Raw genomic sequence first — 16,453 nt, forward strand, 5'->3', positions numbered from 1 at the left:
AAAAAGTCTCTGCAGAAATCAGCAGCACTGCAGAGAGCTTCAGGAGGCCTCATGGAGCTCCATGCCTTGCTCTGACCTGTCTGTTTTAATATTTGATCTCCTGTGCTGGCTTCAGCTGCTCCAGCACGATATCTTGGGGTTTCAGATCTCTAAAAACTATGCTGCTGAATTCTAGATGAACAAGGAAAGTCTGGATAAGACTGCTTACCAGAGGGAATTAGCTTACAATATTACTTCAGGCAGAGAGACCTGTGGGAAAATGAAGTGTTCTATATAAATAACTCCTGCAAATGTGTAAGGGGGACCTGGGACAAGTTGATAAGAGAAAACAAATTGCATGCAAACAGATATTTTAACAGACAAAAACACTCAGCCGTTACATTGACCGATGAAGTGACCAGAGAGGTACCAAACACAGTGAGATGCAAAGTGTGGGAGAACACACACTTACAGCAGCACCAATGTGGCCACAGCCCCTGCCCAGTGTGCTGCCCATGCCCTCTGCCCACATGGTGGGATGCTGGGTGCCATCCAGGGAACCATTCCCAGCCAGGGAACCAGAGTGCAGCACTGCACATTGATTGCAGACATTTGGAGGGGAAGGGGGCGTGTGTGTCCCCACACTTTCTGACATGCAGACACCGGAACCCAGCCAACACCCCACAGCTGTGCACCAGTGCCAAACACGGAGGTAACACAACTCCCTACTCCTACTGCTTGCTATACTTAGCCATATACCCAGGAAACGTACTGGTCTTTCAGCTGCAACCACAAGTAGGAAGTCACATGCATTCAGTTTTCCACTGTTCCCTTACTGAGTTACTGCTTCCTAAGACAGAGTCCTCCTCCTCTACTAGCCTGACCTACATTCTCTCTTTCTAAATGCTCAGCCTTGCATCTGCATGTCTTGGAAGGCATATTCATCTGCTTACATGGCTGCCCAGGTTGTGTATCATAGAGCAGCTTTTTCTTCACCACGTTCCCAGTCTTGTAATCACTTGGAAAGCTTATCAGTACATTCACATTTTTTTCTTCCACACTGTAGGTAAAAAGATAACAAAAAGCTCAGGACAAAAGCTGATCCTTAGGAACAAAAATAAGATGAAGAGATTTCATTTTGGACAGAGGCCACTGTTATTATTAAATGTGTGCCCTAATGATTAAATACTGTTTTTGATCGATAGAAAAAATTTGCAAAATCATAAATGCGTAGAGACATCTACATATATTAGGTCAATAGTATTGCTTTTATTGAGCCTGAGTGTAATCTAATGAGAAAACATCATGTTAATGTGACAAGGTCTTGTTCTCACAGCCTTACATTGACTGACATGAATTATCTCACTTTCCTTCAGCACTTATTCACCAGAATGTGCCCTTGCATTACTTGACCCACATCACCACCCAGCCCCTGTCACTCACCTTGCCTCTAGGCTCTTTGAATTGTCCCTGATTTCTGAGATTAAACATTTCTGTTAGCCTAATGAATGAGGGCAGTCATTAAGAAAGTTGGTTGAACTAGGTTGCAAAATAGGTCTTTCTTGGGTACATGAGAGAGGGCCATAGCTTCCATGGATCCAAGGCTCTTCATCCCACTTGTACTCACAGTAAAGAGTTCCATACTGTAACCTGTTAGCATGGAAACATCTCAGTAAGTTTGGAATTGGTGAATTCTTTGGCACCTGGAACTTCAAGAGATACCAAGTGAAGTGTCCTTGGTCAAGCAAAGAAATCTGGTGTAATCCAAGATTCAGCAGAGGAACCATGTGATTTCTAGGCCAGATCAAACCATCAGAGCAGTCCTAGTGAATGCAGAACCCAAAATGCATTGCTCAGCCTTACCCACTATGGTATTATAGAACCACTGAATCATTCATGTTGGAAAGACCACTAAGATCCCCAAGCCCAACCCCAGCCCACCCCACCATGCCCATCACCTCATCCCTCAGTGCCACATCCCCACAGACCTGGAGCAGCTCCAGGGATGGTGACCCCAGCACTCCCTGGGCAGCTGTGACACTGCAGCACTGCTCTTTTGGAGAAGCATTTCCTATTTCCTATTATCAGACCTGTTTCCAGACAGTTCACAAGAGGTCACGTTGTCCTTACATTCCTTACTCATTATGTTCCTTCTTAACTTCTGTTTTCCAAGGGTCAGGGGTTTTGTTCGCCACTTTATGACAGTTGTAGTGTAAAAATAATCCTGGAATGGCTTCTGCCCACATCTGCCCACTGGATAGATTATGTCCACAGAATGGGCACCAGCATCTTCCAATTGCAACCGTTCCATTAAGACCATTGACACGTGCCAAGAAATATCTGTCACACCAGCCCATGGTCAGTCCTGCATGGGGAGAAAAGAGGAGGCAACTCCCCTCATTCCCCTGTGGAGAGGAGAAGCACAAGGGCACACACCTGCCACCAAGGACAGAAGGCTGCTGTGAGCTGAGCAGCAGGTGGTGCTCCTCCTGCCCTTTGCACACTGTACGAGGTGATGACATTGTGCCATGCTTTCCAGCCACGAGGTTATTGATATTTATAGCGGTGATATAGCAGATCATTTGAACATGGAAAAGAGACAGGAAATCAATTAGCATCGATGCATGTCTCCAGACTGTGAATTTGCTCATACAAATCCAAGTAACCTTCTCTCTCCACACCCTGTGGTGTTCAGGATGAGAACAGGGTCCTGACCATCCTCCAACAGGCCACTGAAAACAGGAAGAAATGCAAACAGGAACTTATGGAAGCAAACAGCAATCGCTTTGTTTTGCATGCAATAAGGACTGCAACAGTCTCCCTGCTAAGCACTAAATGGAACTAAAAAAGCACCATCAGAATAACAACAGAGCAAAAAAACATTAAAACTGAGCTGTAAAAGAGGCATTACTTATTCACGTGGCAAGCACAGCTTTATTGCTGCCCATCGCTCTGCCAGGGATGCACACAGCAGGCAAGATGCAACGCTGCTCTTTGCTCTCCCAACCCCAGTGCAAACAGAACTCCTGCAACCTCTGTCCCTCTGTGAGCCTCGTGCTCTGACCCAGAAAAGGACAAAATTGCCATCTCCAGAATCAGAAAGCAAAGTTTTTGTATCATCAAGGTGGAGGCTGAGGAAAGGAGAAGGATCTCTGCTCCACAGGCATAGGAGGTGCTGATGCTCCCTGGGTGCCCATCATACATGTGGCCGTATCTGCTGCAGTGGTATTGTGGTGGTTGGTGCCCAGATATTCCAACCAAGTTTTTGATTGAAAATATTCTGATGTGGGGGAGTGGGAGGGAGAGATGTGCTCACTGTCTCCCTGCAGATAAATTGAGGCTTTCTGGAAGCTGTAGAGCTCTGCAGCACAGCTTGGGGAGCTGCAAAAAGCAAACCACTAAGGAGCTGCACGATGTGAAACCAGCTCCTTTTGAATATCATCTAAGAGTGAGAGCATTCCCCCTGGAACTGCACGCAGATGAAGGAAGCAGCCCATACAAGGGGGAGAAACAGCGCAGAGCCAGCAAACCACGTCTGCGTGCCATGAAACCCTGAGCATGCCAGCACTCAGAGCTGGAAGGTGGATGGACAGCCCAAGACCAAATCCCACAGTGTTTGGGACCAAAGAGGAGCTCAGCAGCAACTCACCAAATGGCTCCTGAGGTCTGCAGCCCTGGTTCAAACCGAGCATCTCATCATCCCGAGCGTTTGGTGACCCACCAGCCTGAGCGCACGCCACATCGTTCTGCATATGTCTGCTGTTCCTGTCAATCTGTCTCCCCGTGTACAGACAGGGAGAGAGAGAGCAGAGATCACTGGCAGTGGGCAGATTAATAATACATTTATTTTCTGCATGCATCATGAGGAAGGGGAAGAGCCGTAATTCAAGAGCCTCCCTGAGAGTTTTGCAAATTTTTCACAATAAGAGACAAGAGCAGGAAAGGAGCCCGGTGCCTCAGCCCCTTAAAGCTGGTGCCACTCTGTATTTTAATGTAACATTTAAAAGGAGCACAAGAACCCGTGTGCGCCATAAATACAAAGTACAGGTATTAAACCGATCAATACAACCAGTGCATCCTTTTCCACAAGCTCTCAGGACAGGGAGGCAGCAGCTCAATGGGGGTCCCAGAGCGCTGGTGCTCCTTGACATCTTTAAGAAAGAGCTTCTGGGGCACCCATGAGGGCTGCCAACTGGAGCTCATCTCCACGGGGGAATCAGAGCAGCGCAGACAAGGACAGGACTGGTTCTCCAGTGCTGCTGTTTTCTTGTCCACCTCAGCATCTGCATTCCACTTTAGGGAAGGAAATGGTTATTTAGAAAGCCAGGGCTATTTCTTGCAGTCTATTTTTTTCCCTCTTAGCTCGTTTGCACATTCACCTAGTTTCAAGCAAAGGGAAGCAGAAGATGAGATTTTCTGATATCAGAGTTGCTTTACATATCTGACAGGTAGGTACAAAACAAGGTGATAATGAAGGCATGTTGGCGTGTATTAATCAGAAATGCACACAGAAAAGCACAGGCTGAGACTAGTAATTTATACGTCTCGCTTTCTTTGCAGCTTTTTGAAACCTTAAGAAAAGGAAAACCTAGAGAAATTTGAATAAAAATTACCATTGGATGTCTGCATTTCAGAGGCAGATCCGAGCAGGTCTCTCTGAGTGCTCCCACCCTGCGAGGTCACCATTTCCTCAGGGCTGCACAACAAGAACAAAAACAGCACACACTGGAGCAAAAACCCCAAATAAGACATGCAGATCAGGACGTGCTGGGAAAAGTTGAGCTTCTGGCTTGGCCAAAGGGCCTGTAGGCTAACCTGGCCAAGAAACTGCCTGTCAATTTCACAGTTTGCCTGAGAGGCTGAGGGTAAGGAGCGGTTCAGAGCTGACTGTTCTGTTTTCTAGTGGCCAGCTACTGTTTTGAAACCACAGATCCTGTCAGTATAAGTACACAAATATTTTTTTTCGACTCCTGATAAGAATAATAGCATAAGACAATGCTGTACTACCAACAGGCAGTGTACTCCATGCCGATAACCCACCAAAGACAACCCCCACAGTAGAATCATAGAATACCCCAAGTTGGAAGGGGCACCATTGGCTCCAACTTCTGGCTGCTAAAGGACCACCTCAGTCTCCTCTTGTCTGGGCTGAACAAACCTCAGCCACTCCTCATACATCTTCCCCCTCCAGACTCTTCACTGCCTTTGTAGCTTTGGTATATGGGACCTCTTGGGAAAGTCTTGTTGAGTACCTACAACATCACACAGGTGCCAGGTGCCGAAAGAATGCAGAAAATCCAATTTCAAAGGAACTGGTATCAACTAAGCCATATTTTTCAATATGTCTGCATTATTGGTAATTCTTGTGATCGTGACATAGTATTATGCAGCCTCATGTATGTCCATGCTAGATACTGTTATGTCACCATTTGAGTCAGTAGAGCTGCTGTTCCATCGGCATTTCAATTATAAAACTCCTTTGCAGAGATTAATAACATAGCTCGTGCTTTAAGCCAAGAAGCAATTTTTTCCCCCTTCAAAATTTCATTAAAGTCTGCTGATAGAGCAAAAAGCACAGTGACTTTCTTTGTACTTTCAGATGCTACTTCTATACTCTCTCACTACGGAGAAATTATGCTCCAGGCTATTAGTTCTTAGCTGGGACTAGTTGTTCCTGACCTCCAACGTTTCAAAGGAAAACCCAGATCCTACACAGCTCAAATACCACTGCAAGAAGTCTGTACAACAACAGTGATTCCCCAGACATAGCAGTGGCTATAGTCTACACAACAGAACGATTAGTATCAGTCTCAATATAGCGGATGCAGCCAGATCCCTGTGAAACAACATTTAGAATTAATTCTGCAAATGATTTCATGTATATGATAGACATGAGCTGCACTGTGTGGTTTGAAGGGTCTGAGACACCACCCTTAAGAACACAGAACTGCTGCACTCCTTGCCTGTTTTGAATCAAAGTAATGGCTACAGGTCATGAGAAAAACACTGCTACACCACTTCACATCAGCCCCTCAAAGACACACCTGTGTCTTTTCCCGTCCCAGTTGGAACTGGAATATTCTCCCAGCTCTTCTTGTGGTCTCCCTGCTTTTATTGTTTTTCTCCCCGGCCTTCCTTCCCTCCCTCTGATTTTTTCCCCCTGTGTTTCAGTGAGCCAATCAGCTGGACTGCAAAAACAATCATCTTTACCCAAAGTGAAATTGAATCATAACATTATAGGATTTCTGTCCATAAGCATTCAGACCTCAATTTCAGTGTGTTTTGTCTTGCTTTGCCTTAATGGTCAATAGAAAGATTCCCTAAGACCTTGATAGAATAAAAGAAAACTTGTTAACATAACAAAAGCATTTTGGGGGATTCATTGCTAAGCTGCTGATGGCTTTTGGCATCTTCCAAGCTGCATCAGTGGCTTTGTCCTGAGTACTGCTGGCAAAGACCTCACCTCCTTGCCCCAATAGAGTCCTGCAGGGTGGGTCCAGAGCCATCTGCAAATCAGAAATTCAAATTATTAGGTGAAAAGATGACTGAATACAAACAAAAGACCTCTAAGAACATCAAGCCCAACTATCAACCCATCCCCACCGTGTCCACTAACCTTATGTTGTGAAGTACTGCCTGAGCCCCAGCTTGGAGATCTCACCATCTTTTAAACAATATCTGAGCAAGCGAGGGCTGCTAAGGGCCAAGACCTTGTGTTCCCTTTGTTGTTAGATAAGAAGCAGAGAGCAGGCAGCCCTTCCATGTGCTGCATCGTGCCAGCAAGGCTCAGCACTGGGCAAGGCTCCACTGCCCACATAATGCAATCCAGCCCAGGAAATGCAAAGCCACGGCTGTCTTCATGTTATTAAATCACAACCTGAGCACACTTTTACAAGTACAGTAGCTAGTTGTTTGGCTAATTAAACTATTAAATTAGGCTGGAAAATAAACATTTGGAAGTTCCAAGCAAGACAAAGCCATGAATACTAAGAACTCCCCAACTTAGTGTGATTGATTATACAAACAAACCCTATGTATTGGGGAAGTGTTGAGAAATAACATCGCTTTCATCAACTTGTAAACGAACAGTTGTAGAGCGAGAGTGGGGGGAATAATTAATTACACCCTGAAACATTTTACTGATTGAATCCATGACCCCAGCTCTTGTAAGGTCATCAAATGATAGATTAGTGCTGCGCAGAGTATCACAAATGGCATTTGTGCTGGGAAGCTCATTATATGAGACGTCAGGTCATGTAAATCATAGGAAACAAATACAAACATCCATCAGAAAAATGCAGACAGTCATTACATGCAGCAGAGAGGAGTTGAATTATTATGCAAAATTTATTTTGACTATTAAAATACAAAGAGATGACACAAAATTGTCCTTTAAACAAACATAAACTACAAGCGTTCTGACAGGAGATTTTGTTTATATATGTTTCATCTCTTTGGTGTGCCACGGCTGTAAACAGTATCTGAAAAACAAAGGAGAGGGGAAAAAAAACAACCAAACAAACCCAACTGTGTTCCAATATTTGGGTCTCCAGATCTTTTCTTTATTCAGGAGAGAGCTCGTCTTCCTACATCTGAATAATCAATGCAGAATAGGAAGGAATTGAGTGTAATTACTGCTTATGCGTCATTTGTTACACATCCTGTCTGCTCAGAGAGAACTGAAGTTAGTGCTGCTTCCAGACAAGCCACTTTTTGCTGTTTAGGGAGGTGCACTACATGGTTTAGCAGGAGTATGTGGGTGCACAAGAAGAGAAGATGAAGAAGGAGGAGACACTGAAGCAGGAGAGTTTCTACAGCCCACTGCTGGGACAGAAACCCACTCACCAATTCCCAATACTGTGAATGAATCCAGGAGCTGAGAAGGCTTCTTCTGGAGTCTGTTTTCTTGCTCACTAAAAGGAACCCTTGGGTGTTCATCCAGTTTCCTTTTCATTTGCTCAATGAAGCCAAATTTGTACCTGCCAAGAGAGCAAATGGGTGGAGTAAGTAAGCAAGTTCTGGGTACAAGAGCTGAATATCAGAACCATAACAAATACTGGCAACTTGAACTGCCATGAATTACAAACCAAGCACAATCACCCCATTTTGAATACCAAAAAAAGCATCTTTTTCACTTTTAAAAAGCTCAGTAACACAACATCTATGAGATATGTTTTTAGAATCCTAGAATAGCCTGAGTTAAAAAGGACCACAATGATCAAGTGGTTCCAGCTCCCTGCTATGTGCAGGGTCACCAACCAGCAGCCCAGGCTGCCCAGAGCCACATCCAGTCTGGCCTTGAATGCCTGCAGGGATGGGGCACCCACAGCCTCCCTGGGCAACATGTTCCAGTGCGTCACCACCCTCTGGGTGAAAAACTTCCTCCTAATATCTAACCTAAACCTGCCCTGTCTCAATTAAAACCATCCCCCCCCTTGCCCCATCACTATTCATCCTTGTAAATAGCTGCTCCCCTGTTTATACACTCCCTTCAAGTATTGGAAGGCCACAGTGAGGTCTCCCCAGAGCCTTCTCTTCTTTAAGCTAAACAAGCCCAGTTTCCTCCACCTTTCTTCATGGGAGAGATGCTCCAGCCCTCTGATCATCTTAGTGGCCTCCCCTGGGCTCATTCCAAGAGCTCTGCATCTTCCTTGTACTGGGGGCTCCAGGTCTGGGCGCAGTACTGCAGATGGGGCCTCACAAGAGCACTGTCACAGAATTTTAGGGTCAGAAGGAAGGTGGGGAGCCTTCCCAAAGAATTGCTTGTTTGGCTTCACAAAAGGCAAAAGCAGGGATGGTAGGTCATGTTTTCAGTTGGAACACAGGTGCTTTGGTACTGAAACACCTCTAAAGTAAGACTAAATCCCTGGGACTGGAAAATCACAGCATCCCTTCTTGAGCGATGCAGGCTCCTTCCAACAGGCTCAGGATGATGTCTAATGAGTCACATCTCCTCTCAGTCTTGTTCCATCTTTCGCTATTGTAAATCACTCTAATCTCGTTTTATGAACACCGTATAAGAAGGAAGGCACTGAAAATTACAAATAATCTGTCAAACTGTGATTTGTGAATAAGGAATGCAATATCCCTCCCGCTACCTGGAAGTTGTTTGTATGATGGAAAGGAGGAACTGGACCTTACAATGAAACGGAATAAAGTAGATTTATTGGATCTTTTATCATCTGAAAAAAATGTTTACGCTGTTACTAATGTAAGACTGACTGATACCATTTGTACATTTCTTCTACTGCTGCTCCGTGGTGGGATAAATTAGTATGCTCTGAACTTTCCCTGGGTAACAAGCCGTGAGCGTGCGACCACTGCCAGTCTCAGTACATTCACTGCTGCCAATACAAATTGCCTAGTCCCTTTGCAACCAGATAAATGGAGTACAATTCCAGTAAAATAAACACAATCCCAGCACTGGGAGAAATTGCATCAGTTGGTGAACCCTTTTCTAGCAAAACACCGATGGGGGTTGTGTCAAGGAGCTATAAACAGAGTTGTTGGAGATACAGCAAACAGTATTTGGGTTCAACCAGAGACAGAGAAGAAGAAAAATACTATGGGATCCTTCTGGCCATGTTTTAGGAAAACATTGCAAACACAGCATTTGCAGGGTTAGCGCTTGGGAAAGCTCTTGACCAGTGAGCAATGAGCTCAGCAAAGCCCACACCAACAACAGTGAAACAGGGACAGGGAGGGTGGTGTGGTAGGAGCTGAGAAATAATTGATAATAAATAATAAATAAATAAATACACTGCCATTTTGTGTCAGGAAAGGCTCCCAGTGCCACCACAGCCCCCAGCATCCCTCACACACCTGCAATGCTCAGCTCCTATAGACAGCATGACCCCCCAGGAGCCACGCAGTGCCTCAATGCTACATTACAGCATGGCTTAATATATAATCCAAGAGGAGCTCACCTGGTGACATTTCCGTCTTGACAGCAGCAGCAGCAGTCAATGCATTCTATTTTCATCTTGTTTTGAGCTTCTCCCCTGCTGTTCCCTGAGTCAAAGCCCCAGATGAGTTCATCCCAAAGCGAAGATGGATGTTGGGATGTTGGGATGGATGTTGGAGGCACACAGACAGTGCCTGGTGTGGGGAAGGAGTTTGCTGGCTGTCCCATTCCCACACACACACCCCATTCCTTAGCCTTCACCCCACATCCCTGTTTACAGTGAGGACAGCCCTTGGGCACCTGCCCCACTGCAGCTCCTCCAGCCCCAGTTGTGCACCAGCCATAAAACCAGCGCCGGATTCTTTTAAACAAGGGAGGCTTATTACAGCCTCCTGTAAATCAGGCCTGAAATTACCACTGTGGTTTCTCAATAAGCCCGAGTCCTGCTGAACAGCTCATGCAGTTTCTGTTTGAAATTCCTATTTTAAAACCACTTTTGTTGCTCCCCCATGAAAGCAGCTCGATTTGCAGCCGTACAGCGCAGAGCAGCACGGCCCACCAAGCGGGAGAGACTCTTTCCCTTTAATGACAGCCATCTGTGGGTTCCTATAACTTAGCAATGTTCCCAGCTATGATTGATGGAGGGCGCTTAGCTTTACGGAATAATCTTTACTATTTTACAGGGTTCCCTTTTTCTCAGTTAAATGTTGTTTTCTGAATAATTCCAAGCTGCCAGCAGGTTTACAGAGAAGAAAACCGGAATGAATCTCTCCTCACTTTTATTTACTCCTCTTTGAGCACTGTGTTGCTGCATCCATTTTGGAGATTTACGGCAGCATTAAGTTTGCTCCCCTCGTCCTCGTTTTATAGATTTCTGCCGCAATCATTTTGAAAGCCAGAAAGCTGACGGGAAAATTAGGAAATTAGATAGTGTGTTCCTATTCCCTCCAGTGCCCTGATGAAGAAGTGGGGAAGAGAAAGAAAATGAAGGTGTAATAAATATCAGAATACAGCTTGGGGGCTCTGTAATGGAGCCCACCTCCTCTGGGCATCACCACTGTACCCCCAGTACTCCAGTGCTGCTCTGACTGGGAGCAGAGGCATCTGTGCCCCAGAGTGGCTCCACGGTGGCTGTCAAGGCAGCAGCCATCCCATGTGCCAAGTTCACAGGCTAATTGTTTATCTCATTTTAATTGCTAATGGTGGCCCGTGGCGCTGCGGCTCCCTGCGCTGAAGTTATCTCCTCTGAGTTTTTAGGATTATTGAAAATAATCATCCCAGAAAGAGAGAAGCAATGGCACTGCCTGCAGGATCTGGGGACAATGGTAAGGTGGGATCCCCATGTGACATACCATGCGTGACCTGGGACAGCCCCACCACCAGCTGCCTGCAAACAGCCTTTGAGCACAGAGGAATCTCATGCATGTGCTGCTCTGGGCTCATCATATATTATCCAAGCACCAGGAGGACTGCACACACGGATGGATGAACCATGTTTGCTTTCACCTGAGCTTTGTTTCCTGACCAAGGTGGCTGCAGTGGCCAAATGCTGCCCTGTAGAGACCCTCCCACTGCTCTCAGCACACAAGGAATTGTGCTGGTTTGCTCCAGCAGCACCAGCTTGCCAGGAAAACAACCTTCAAATCAGCCCTGCAGATCATCCACATGACTGCCTGGACTCTGTTTAAACCTCTCAGATCAAAATAGGCATGCTGAGAGTTGCAGAAAGTTGCTTATCTAGAGACGAGCGAGGGCTGGGTATCTCCCAGGAGGTGGTACCACCCGCAGCCAGTGACAACTTTACCCACAGCATGAGAAGTATGCACCCAGCTGCAGGTGTCTGCTCTGCTTGAGCTCCGTAGTTATTGCAGGCAAAATAAAAATGCTGGAAATCATCCCGTCGGGTCAAAAAGTTACCTATTTGCTTGAGTTTCTTCCCATACTGGATTACAAAGACTGATACAGTTCACTGCCTTTACCCTCAGATCCAGAGATGTGTTTACTACAGAAGGGGTTTTCTTACTCATTTTACCCAAAACAAGGCTGATTTTCCACCTACCTTTAAAGTCTGACTCACCCATTTTGTGTGGTGCACTGGCCGTGGTTGGGGTTAAGAACAGGTATTTTCACTTAAACAGAGAGAACATGCAGTCCAGCTTTCCTGCTCTTTATAGAAACATCTGCAAAATGAAGCAACAAAACACATCAAAACACTGAAATTGCCCATGGAGTGAAATTCTGAAATTGCATTCTGCAAGAACTGACACACCATTGTCATTTAGCCCAGTAAGTTAGAAAGAGATTCAAATATAGCTTTTATTTTGCCATCACAGACTGCAGCTCTATCCAATGCAAAATGTGACTATATTAATGCATGATATGATACACAAATAAAAACGTGTTGGCTTCTTACTGCACATACTCTTCACATTGGTGCATCTTTGTACTTTAAAATGGAGACCTAAAAACTCATTTAGATTATGATATAAACGATGCTCATTGCACGACTTGTACTTTGAGTTGATGTCTGATATTCTGATTGGCAACGGAGCACTTTTAGTGCTGCAAGTACAGCGGGCATAAAATAGAATGGTTCAAATGAAGTTAAAAAAAAAGAAAAAGGAATAGAAATGATCTAATGACAAAGTAAAGAAAAATCAGGCATGCTGCTGGCTGCAGTGCGGCAGCCCAGCTGTCCCCATGAGCCAGCCAGCTGGGCAGCAGGCGAAGAGGCTGGGCAGATGTCTGGCTTCTGCTGATGGCTTGATGGCATCAATGTGTTCCCACAAAGAATCTTGAGCCCATCAAATCAGTGCTTCCCAATAGAAAGTGGTTCAAAAAACTGTTCTGCTGGAAAATTGTCGACCCACCGCATTGGTAGCCAATCGTTCAGTGGTACAGCTGAGCACTGTGCCTCCAGGTAAAGGAAGAAAGCAACAAACCTTCTTCTTCCATGACCAGGAGTCTGGGGAGAGTACAGAGTTATGCTCATCCCTATCTACCTTCATGTCACTCTGGACGGTCCATACTTCTATCTTTTTCCTCCTTTTAATCATATCCTTTTCAAGCCAGAGCCCTAAGCAGATTTAGCTTTTCCTATATAGGGTCATGGAGTCGTAGAATCATTAAGGTTGGAAAAAGCTTCCAAGATCATCAAGCTCAACCATCACCACCATGCCCACTCATAGAACCATTCAGACTGGAAGGTGCTGGTCCCTGTGTTCCTGTGTCTAAAGGTATTTGTTGCCTTCTCTGTACCTTCTGTTCTCCATTGATATTTCTGCCATTGGCAAACAGACCTTCAGGTAGGACTGAGCCCATGAGGACAGTGCCAGCACTTGGAGAGAAGCAGCCATAAAGGCACATCCTGATTACAGGCAAGTGCTGATTTAGAGACCATTGCTCTTCATTTGTGGATAGCACAATAGAATTTCTACTGAATTTTCCACCCATTATAAAATCTGATAGGACTTGATTCCCAGTCCTTATTTTCAATCTTTTACCAGTCCAGGATCCCATGAAATCTTCTTGAGATGCTTAAAAGAGGTCTCTGGTTCTAACATCCATCATTCAGTGTTGTCCCACTTGCTTACTTTCCATTGCATTTGCTTTTGTTAAGCACCAAAATGAGCAATATCTGCTTGTATAATGCAACTGTATAGTTTTTAATTTGATGTTCTTTCCAGTATCTTCTTAGCTTGCTTCCCTATCCTTCTCTACCATCTCCTCTTTTTAAACTGAAATGCATCTTTTTTATGATGCTTTTTCTGTATAGTTTGAAAGATACCTAGTAAAGCCTTGGCACAGTGGGCCTGGGAAGGAGACTTCAAAGCTACCACAGCACGACCCATCTCTCTCCCATCTGATGCAGTGATGCAGCTCCTTATTGACTGGGTTAGAATTAGAATTGATTTTCATAGAATGGTGCTGTTGATCCTCTTGGATTGCATTGCTTTCTTCTCTGGTTGCAGCAAAGCTGGAGATCTCTTTGCCACGTGTTTGGCTGTGCCCAGAGTTCCTGCTGATGGTGGGAGTGATGGGGAAGGGGCTGCTGGCACTGGGAAGCAGGCAGTGAAATACCATACAAATCCTTCCTAGTAAATCAGATTTAATTCTTTTATGTTATTACAAGCCCCATTGAAAACAGTGCAAAAAGTCTTAGTAAATCTGTCCCCTAGGTGCCTTATGTCTGTATTTATTCTGTCTTTATAAATTCATTCATTTACCCTGTTCGGTTTTAGCTTCTGGGTGTTAGTTTTTATCCAGCATGATTTAATTTTATACTTGGGATTGGGTTTAAAGCTTGCACCATGAACTAAATAAGTTCATTAAATGCTCTAAGTTTCTCTGGTTACAAGTTACAAATTCATCAGCATGGAAATAATGACATCTTAAACCTATTAAATTTAAAATATCTTCATGCTCAACACCAGAGCTCAGATATGCCAGCCAATGGTAATCAAATGCCACCCGACCACTCAAAAATTTCCAGGGAAGAGAAAATGAGCTGGCTTGAGTATGCCTGCGAGGCAAATCAGGCTGTCAAAATCCTATCATTCTTGGGAGAAATTTACATAGCTCATATTAAACACACCGGCGAGACTGGGAACCCAGAGTAATTAAATGCTGGGGGGAGGATGAAGCCCTGCGAGGTGGGGCGGGAGGGCTGCGGGGGGCAGTGGGGCTGGGGAAGCACTGAGCCGTGCACCCACAAACTCTCTGCAGCAAAGCGCCGTGGGTGCTTGCGGTGCAGGAAGGGGTGAGCAGATGAGGAGCAGCACTGCTTTTGCATGCTCAGCCCTTGCTGCAATTCCGAATCCTCAACCCCAGAGCAAAGCTGTGCTGTGGTTTGGTTGTTGCAATTTGGTTTTCCGTAAGGCGACCTCTTTGGTTTACAACGGATAGATCCGGCACTGCAAAAAGCGTGAGGAGCCCTAAGCCTCCCCTTATTGATGTGACATATTGTAATGGCTTCTTTGGTTACCTATCAAGTTACTGTGTACTTAGAAAGCTTTAATCTGTAGATTATTTACTCAATAGACTGTAACGGCTTCACATAATAGCCCATAACGGCTTCCAGCAGTTATAGCCTATTGTGTCACAGGGAGTTGGTGTTGATTTTCCCCCCCTAAATCTAACACAAAGCATCTAGGATAATATATGGCATTGTGCTGGCCTAATAAGAAGTGCCTGCGCTCTCATTTTGTTCAATTCTTTTGCTTTTAAAAAGTCAATATCAAGAACAGCGTTTGTTTTCCTAAAAGCACAAGAGGAATTTTGTAACTCCCAGAGCCTCTACAGCCAAAAGTGGATAGAAAGCTCAGAGATGGTGCAGGCTGAGCGTGCCTTACCAGCATCCTCCCATGGTCAGCAACAGCACCAATGAAAACACAGAATCATAGAAGCACAGCAGCTCTAAGGTTGGAAAAGGCTGCTAAGATCCCCCAGCCCAAACCCAACCCACTTCCACCGTGCCCATAACCACGTCCCACACTGCCACATCCCCATGGTGCTGGAACATTTCCAGGGATATAGAGATGAAATATCTTTAAGGCATTCTTAATTTATTTATTTTTTTACTTTTAAGACATTTGGCAATGAAAGGGCATTTTTCACCAGGTGAAAACATCTCTAATTTTGAGCCCAACTGCTCCAAATTGATTTGATTTCATTTAAAGCCTAGCTAATTAATTAAAACCACTTGACAATGCCCCTTTAATGTTTAACCAAAGAACAAACTGTGCTCCAGCTGAGCTGCTAGGTGTTTATGTCTTATTAGCAGGCTTCCCAAAGCTTGGAGAGGAGGATTTCCATGCAAGTTCTCACCCCACCTTTTAATTACACCTAAACAGCTCATTATGGTCCTACTACAAACTTTGCTCACAAGAACACCCTGCAACATGCACTTAGCAGGTACCGACAGTGCATGGCTACATGCTGGGGCTCATACATCACTCTTTTTTCTATTCACCAGAAGATCTCAGGAAATCTCCCTGCTCCATTTGGAGCAGAGCAAGCACCAACACTTGTTTCCACATTAATTGCAAACATGAAATAAATGCGCTGCTAAGACATGCATTCATACCAAGCTGTAATTAAGCAATATGTAGACGTGCTCCCAGTACTCAATAAGCACAGGGAAACTGCAAGTAGCTGGGGCTGTGGGCGGCGTGGGGAAGGGTGAGAATGGCTTTCCCTGGGGGATGTTTCACCATATGCTTCTCCCCATAAGCTGTGTGTGCAATGGGGAGCCACTCTGTTGCTCAGGGTCCCCATCCCAGCCCCCCTCCCTGTGCTCTGCTTTACATCCCTGCTGGCACCGTCCTCATCCTGCTCCAGCACCAACCCACACCCATACCCCATTGCAGCTCCCACTCAGGTATTTATAAAGGGTAGTAGAGCCCTTCAAGACACCTTTTTCATCTCCCTGGCTGCAGGGGCAAGGTGTTGGTGCTGCCTGGTCAAATGGGGTGGGATGGATGCTCAGCATCCTTCTGGGGGTTTCCACGTGGAGCAGAGAGAAGACCCAATGCAGGCTACAGGAGGATCGAGCCTCCCTCCTTTGCTCAG

The 16,453-nt window shown here is 45.2% G+C and overlaps 1 long non-coding RNA gene across 3 annotated transcripts in view; it reads right to left on the reverse strand.

Moving 5' to 3' along the window:
• The window catches only part of LOC107312705 (uncharacterized), a 58,063-nt gene that overhangs the window by 21,013 nt on the left and 20,597 nt on the right, over window positions 1–16,453 (reverse strand). For all 3 annotated transcript variants that reach the window (XR_014945121.1, XR_014945119.1, XR_014945120.1), the window contains 8 exons: window positions 11,961–12,063; window positions 7,825–7,958; window positions 6,443–6,485; window positions 5,054–5,231; window positions 4,593–4,675; window positions 3,629–3,752; window positions 1,423–1,629; window positions 933–1,039 (listed from right to left, as the gene is read on the reverse strand). This is a non-coding gene — a long non-coding RNA (uncharacterized LOC107312705). The remainder of the gene's footprint in view (window positions 1–932; window positions 1,040–1,422; window positions 1,630–3,628; window positions 3,753–4,592; window positions 4,676–5,053; window positions 5,232–6,442; window positions 6,486–7,824; window positions 7,959–11,960; window positions 12,064–16,453) is intronic.

This window comes from Coturnix japonica, chromosome 4 (assembly GCF_054131305.1).
Source record: "Coturnix japonica strain WE chromosome 4, WE-NBRP24, whole genome shotgun sequence".
NCBI lineage: Eukaryota > Metazoa > Chordata > Aves > Galliformes > Phasianidae > Coturnix > Coturnix japonica.